Source organism: Schistocerca cancellata, chromosome 2 (genome assembly GCF_023864275.1).
Source record: "Schistocerca cancellata isolate TAMUIC-IGC-003103 chromosome 2, iqSchCanc2.1, whole genome shotgun sequence".
Lineage (NCBI taxonomy): Eukaryota > Metazoa > Arthropoda > Insecta > Orthoptera > Acrididae > Schistocerca > Schistocerca cancellata.
This window is the reverse complement of record NC_064627.1, coordinates 609469993-609477313: the sequence shown is the minus strand read 5'-3', so window position 1 is coordinate 609477313 and position 7321 is coordinate 609469993. Positions and strand designations below refer to the sequence as shown.

The 7321-nt window shown below is 45.0% G+C and overlaps 1 pseudogene; it reads left to right on the top strand.

Moving 5' to 3' along the window:
• The first annotated feature begins 3396 nt into the window (after window positions 1-3396).
• On the top strand, window positions 3397-3515 carry LOC126163823 (5S ribosomal RNA; annotated as a pseudogene).
• Window positions 3516-7321: the final 3806 nt, after the last annotated feature.

The following is a 7321-nucleotide window of genomic DNA, read 5'->3' as shown; positions in this document are numbered from 1 at the left end:
CCCTCTGCAAAAACCTGGCAACACGTTAAGTCATTAGAATGATTTTATTAACAGTGAATCTTTTGGAAACTTGGAAAACCTGTTCTCACCACAGGGCACGTATGGCCAGCAGCCCCACTCACCGAGAAGTGAAAGTGGCAGCGCATCGACTCACACGCCGTCCTAGCAGCCGGCCGGCGTGCACACTGGCTTCCGCACATACTGCAAAACTGCGCGCCGTATAATGTCACCAAGCACAAGCGAATGCATTTAACCGCAACTGCCACACCCTGTTTCCTATAACTTTAGATGCTGCATATAATTTAACTTTTATAATTTATTGTTTTATACTTCTTACGGTTTTATACTTTCGGTATTTTTAAAATCCATAGTACTTAATGACATTTCACGCCGTTCTAGGTTATCTTCATAATTCTGCTTCTGTAATTTTACGGTCTTTATGTCTTTCATTATTTATACATTCATTGTTCTAGGCCTGTACGTTTAATGTTTTAACGAAAAGTTTTTAAACAATTTTTCTTTTATTTTTTCTTTTATTTTTATACCTTCAGAGTAAAACGTTACGATGTTATACTTACAAAGTTTCACTTTCTGAATATCTTAAGGTACTGTTTCAGTAATCACTACTTTGTTTTCACTTGTAGGTATAATAAACTATTTTATCCCCCTCTTACAATTTTACGCACGCATTCTGGTATTTTAACAGAAAGTTTTTTTACATACTTGATATTTTGCAATTTTGGTATAAGACCCTCTATTGTTAAGCCCTTAGCATCCCTGCCACAGTCCCTCCCTCCCCTCACCCCCTCTCTGCTTTGCCCTCTTTGTCAGCTCTCGATCCCCTTCCCCCGCTCCATTTTACAATTTCACTATTTTACATTTTACGTACCCATTGTTCTACAATATTAGCGTTTCAACGAGAATTTTTACTTAATTATAGGCCTACGTTCTATAATTTTAGCACGACTCCTCTTATTAGACTCATGACATCCCCATCACTGCCTTCCTGCTTTATTTCTGCTCCCTCACTCAGCCTAACTCCATTTTCACCTCCTCCCCTCATTCTATCTCCAATATACACCTATTTAAATATCGACCGCAGTTGCAAAACACAGTACTCTTATATGTGACTCTGAGCGGAATGTTCAAATGTGTGTGAATTCCTAAGGAATCAAACTGCTGAGGTCATCGGTCCCTAGACTTACACACTACTTAAACTAACCTAACGCTAAGGACAACGCTCGCACCCATGGCCGAGGGAGGGAACGAACCTCCGGTGGGAGGGGCTATGAGCGGACAAGACTGGTTGCTGAGCAACTAGTTAGGCAAACTCTACATTTATGTACAGTTCTTTTCTTTCCCACTTGTTATAAAATATTAGATGGTACATATTTAGTTTTGCTTTGTTTTAGATCAGAAGATGATCCAGAGTGATGAAAACATGCAGTCTAAGAATATGCGAGTGAGACTGAATAATAAATGAAAATTATCCTAAATATAATTACAGTTACTGAATGTTTCAAGACGAGTATGTCGGCTATAGTTGATTAAAGCATTTTAAAACGGACAGCGAACTCTATGAACATAAAAAAAACGTATGGAACCGCTGTGATCTAAAAGTTACAACACAAACTGGACACGGATTTATTAACTTTTGCGCAGTCAGGATTATAACTTTGCTAAATCTCCTGATGGCAATAACTTCTCAGCAACAGTCGTTTCCGTTAGTAATTCGTCCTCCGTTAAGGGAGGTTTCAACATTATTGATGACGCCTTGTTTAGTAGTATAGAACTTCGGAATATAGGCCCTCATATCTGCTTTGTCTAAGAAAGACCGTTGCACTAAGGCACTGGCAGTCTCAATTTTCACACGGTTTTTCACTGCCCCCGTAACAGTCATTATATGCTTCAATAAGTTTACCATCTGATAATTTTGCCTAGTGTCATAGAGTGAAGCCTGCCTATGTTTCTGTCTCTCCTTACAGCAAATAAGATGACAGACCCTTTGTTGATAGTTGCGTGTAAGTTATCAGTGCAACTTACATGTTGGCGGATGATCTCACCTTCTTGGGTGGCATCGACCCGTAGTCCTTTCTCCATTTTGTCTCGTTGGCCGTCGTCTCGTTCCTCCTACGTGCGACCCCGTTGGCGATTTCTGCGAGGGCTGCACGTCTCTTGCTGCAGTGACAGCCACAAGTGGGTGTGGGTGTGTCTGCGTAGTGTGACGAGGTGATTGAAACGCTAGTCACTTCGTTTATGGGTGCATGAAGAGCATCAGTATCTATTGCGACGCTGTGCAGCTGGTTTTACGAAGTTCATGGAGCAGGGGGGCTACAATCACATCCGTCCATAGTGATGATCGCAGCGTAGCAAAAGTCTTAACGATTTCGCAGAGGCTATGAAAAGTTCATCGAATGCCGGAGCAACTGATCACTGTTTAAACTGCGCTAGCACTAACCGAATAACAAGAGTTTACATAGTCGAAGCTCGCCGCTGTTGACACTTCCGCATCAAGGAGCGACCTTCATGACATCTTAAACTCAAAAATGTTCAAATTTGTGTGAAATCTTCTGGAACTTAACTGCTAAGGTCATCAGTCCCTAAGCTTACACACTACTTAACCTAAATTAGCCTAAGGACAAACACACACACCCACGCCCGAGGGAGGACTCGAACCTCCGCCGGGACATCTTAAAGTGATACTTTTGTAATATCCAAAGGCATCCGCACCTACTTTCTTTGTAATCGAGAAGATTACTTTCTTTTTTTAATCTGAGGTTATTTCGCCTGTCTGCTGTATCTTTCACACCAGGTGGAATAGTTTTGAAATATACGACTCTCACAACGATCTCAATAATTACGACCGAATATCATGGACGCCATCGATATTGTTTCGGCTTAGGCCTTTTAGTGTGCTATCGAACTGCTTTCGCAATGTCATATCTCCCATCTCATCTTCATCTATTTCCTCTTCTATTCCTATAACATTCTGCAGTCTTCAAGTTTGTTTCCCTTATATAGATCCTCTATATATTTCTTCTTCCTTTCAGCCTTCCCTTCTTTGCATCGTATTGGCTTTCCATCTGAACTCTTAAAGTTCAAACAGTTGCTTCCATTTTCTTCAAAAAGTCATCAGCTTTTCTGTAGGAGGCATCTAGCTTTACTGCAGTCGTACATACTTCTACATCCGTTGCTGTTTTCTGTTCCTGTTTACTTTATTTTCCTGCCACTCTTCTCTTGCTGTTTTCGACTGGGCGCTAAAGTCCTCGCTATCCTGCGCCCAGACCACATTATTCATCCATAATCTACAGCCTTACATTTTTCGTCTATCCGTCCCTGCTTTGCCATGTACCAGTTCCTGTCAATCTCATTGATGGACGTGCATATTCCCTTTTGGCCAGCGGCCTTTCCGCTGTGGTAGCACCGATTCCCATCAGATCACCGAAGTTAAGCGCTGTCGGGCTTGACTGCCACTTGGATGGGTGACCGTCAGCGTCTAACAAGCGCTGTTGGCAAGCGGGGTGCACTCAGACCTTGTTTGAGCCAATTAAGGAACTACTTAATTAGCAAGTAGCGACTCCAGTAACGAAAACTGACAACGGCCGGCAGAGTGATGCGCTGAGCTATTGCCCGTCGCCGGCCGTGGTGGCCGAGCGGTTCTAGGCGCTACAGTTTGGAACCGCGCGACCGCTACGGTCCGAATCCTGCCTCGGCCATGGATGTGTGTGTTGTCCATAGGTTAGTTAGGTTTAAGTAGTTCTAACTTCTAGGGGACTGGTGACCTTAGAAGGTAAGTCCCATAGTGCTCAGAGCCATTTGAATCATTTTTATTGCCCCTCCATATCCGTGTCAAGTGACGCCTGTCCTCCACGACGATCGGTCAGTACGGTTGGGCCTTCCGAGACCTGTTCGGACGGAGAAAGAGAGAGAACAGTCCCTTTTGCCCGCTTCATTTGCCGCATTTTTGTATTTTCCCGTTTCATCAGTTAGGTTCAGTATCGCATTTGTTATCCAATAATATGCATTTTCTTTTGCCAATTTGATTATCTGCAGCTTTCACTATTGCCTCCTCTCTCAAAGCTACCCATTCATCTTCTGTTATATTCTTTTCCAGGCGTTTACGAGAAATGTCGTGTGAGTAAACTCATTTACTTGTACTCCTGTCAGACTCCATTAAATGGCAGGTAATAAAACAGCCGGAGTAGTGACACGGCACGTTTAGCGGGATAACAGCATTTGAATACGGCGCGCAACGTGACAATCACAAAAAGTTGCAGGCGTACCGGCGCCAGTCGGTAAATCGTGATAACTGTGCGAGGGCAGACGTTATTACGGGCAGAAAGAGCTGCATCAGCCAATACCGCTTTAGTGGCATACAGTACGATGCCGCGGCGGTGGCGAAATTTGTCCGCTGTGTGCCGTAATGAAGACATACACGCTGTGCGCAGACCGGCCGCAATAAATTCGTCTGAACCACGCAGCGCTGCCGGGCCTTCACGTCACACACACGCACACACATGACAACGAGCGACGCAGGTCACGCTCGGATCCGAACTTTTAATTTGGTTCCGCAGCCACGAGTTCCACGGTCGCTGATTCTTCATTTAAATTTGTAATGTAATTTTTGTTTCCGGTCAGGCTGAATGGGGTTAACGCCAGTCGCCATTTGCGGGGCCCGGCTGTATCGCCCGCTGGTTCTGCCGACTCCTTTGCCGCTGATCGCGGTGAACAATGGCGATTCGATCGGGTGGTTGAATTTTAGATTCCGCCGGAGACGTTAATTCCACAAGACAAAGCGCACCCATTACGTTTAGCAATAAATTTCTTTCGGGTTCATTTGTGACTACTGAACTTTTAACAGTAGTGCCAACAGATAACGTTTGGATATAAATAAGAGCGGACGAATTACAGTGCGACTCCGAATTCGATGGACAAAATTTCGAAGGATGTTAAGGGATTTTTTTGAAGTTTTTGTGTATAACCGACCCGTGGTCTCCAGTACCTCGCTACAGAACATCTGCATTTCTTTTTATTTCTTACTCCAATTTTATTTTTGTATCTATACAGGGGGAAACACCTAACACTTGAACCGCAAATATTTTGATAATGTAAGACGCCACTGATACGCGGATTTCACAGATTGGAATGGTGGGAAGGGCCCCGCCTATGCAGCCCATGCGCAGAGTGTTAAGGTTCAAATGTGCATTCATTTTAAAAAGGTAAAGTTTTTCAATGGAACAGTGCCTATTGACAGTTTCACCAGCCAAGTAGACTAAATCAGAATTCCAGTGGTGTTCGTTGCAGCAGTCTAGTGCAAGTACACAGGTGTCCAAAATTAAAGCAACTAATCACTATTTCCCCTACCTGTGTCTAATTCACGATGTAGTCATACAAACTTCCAACAGATGTCACGATCGTTTTCTGCACGGAAGATGGCATTCTGATCAACGGACAACCACTCCAGAAATGACATTTAGACACGTACCAGGCGGGTTAGTCCAGAATGAGATTTTCACTCTGCAGCGGAGTGTGCGTTGATATGAAACTTCCTGGCAGATTAAAACTGTGTGCCGGACAGAGACTCGAACTCGGGAGACCTTTGCCTTTCGCGGGCAAGTGCTCTACCATCTGAGCTACCCAAGCACGACTCCCGCCCCGTCCTCACAACTTAACTTCCGCCAGTACTTCGTCTCCTACTTTCCAAACTTCACAGAAGCTCTCCTGCGAACCTTGCTGAAATAGCACCCCTTTCTTCCAGGAGTGCTAGTTCTGCAAGGTTCGCAGGAGAGCTTCTGTGAAGTTTGGAAAGTAGGAGACGAGGTACTGGCGGAAGTAAAGTTCTGAGGACGGGGCGTGACTCGTGCTTGGGTAGCTCATATGGTAGAGCACTTGCCCGCGAAAGTCAAAGGTCCCGCGTTCGAGTCTCGGTCTGGTACACAGTTTTAATATGCCAGGAAGTTTCAAGCGGGTTAGTGTTTGCAGGGTAGTCCCACATCCACAATAGCTGTGTACGCAGTTACAGACGGTGCAGTGTGGTACAGAAGGAGGGCCATAGGAAGAATGGAAGCAGAAGAGTCGCTAACTCATGTGGCGCGATGGTTTAATGTGAATCGTTCTGTTGTTTCTCGGACGAGGTGACAGTTTATAGAGACCGAAAGTATCGTGGAGACCAGGACAGGGCCGACCACGTGTGACATTAAAAAGTGTGGACCCTTCTTTGGCTGTAAGGGCACCACGGTACCACCTTAGTACTGCACTGCAACTGGCATCTGACCTCACAGCGTTCCCTGGACGTGTTGTATCGAGGCAAACGGTGTACAGAAGGCTTCAACACAGTGGCCTTTATTGTAGCAGACCTGCTGTCTTTCTACCTCCGGCGTGTTTTCACAGAAGGGAAAGTTTGGAGTGGAGCCGTCAACATGCTACCTGGGTGGTCTAACGGTGGGCCAATGTTCTTTTCGCAGATGAGTCCCAATTTGGCCTGGACAGAGGTTCTCGGCAGATTCACACATGGAGAGCACGTGGAACACGATTTAGGAACTCAAACATTGTGGAAAGAGACGGATATCGAGGAGGATCCGTATTGGTGTGGACAGGGATTATGTTGACCACTCGGACACCTCTTCAGGTGTAGTGTACGGGTGAATCAGCAAGATTTAACTGCTGTCAGGTACCGTGAGATCTTGGGAGCTCATGGGTGTTTGTTGCGAGGTGCTGTGGGCCCTGACTTCGTACTGATGGACGATAGTGCTCGATCTCTTAGGACACGGGTAGCTGATACTTTTTTTGTAAACGGAAGAGATTACACGCATGGTGTGGCCTGCTCGCTCGCCCGACTGAATCCCACAGAGCATGTTTGGGATACGGAGGGGAGACGGGTTGCATCACGTTAACATCCACCAACCACTCCCCAAGACTTGTGTGTAGCTCTACAGTCAGAATGGGCGTTATTTCCTCAACGTGAGATTGGTGACATCATTAACTGCATGTCCCGTCCGTGTCAGGCCTGTATTGGTGCCAGAGGTGGTCACACCCCATACTGAGCAGATTAACTAGTTGTCACAATGCGTCTGCAAATCCGTTAAGTTGAAGAAAAAAAAGTTTTTTTTTTCCTACCGTTACGCATGTTGAAGCCGATAACGTTCTGTATTCTTTACGTTATTTCCTCTTTACTATCACCTGTTTATACGGTTTTGTAGCAAAAATCGTAACAAAATTTCCGTTTGTTGCTTTGATTTTGGACACCAGTGTAGTTTACGAGATATTGTAGTTAGAACATTTTAAATACCGACAGTTGTTTGTTCCTATTGTAGCACAAACG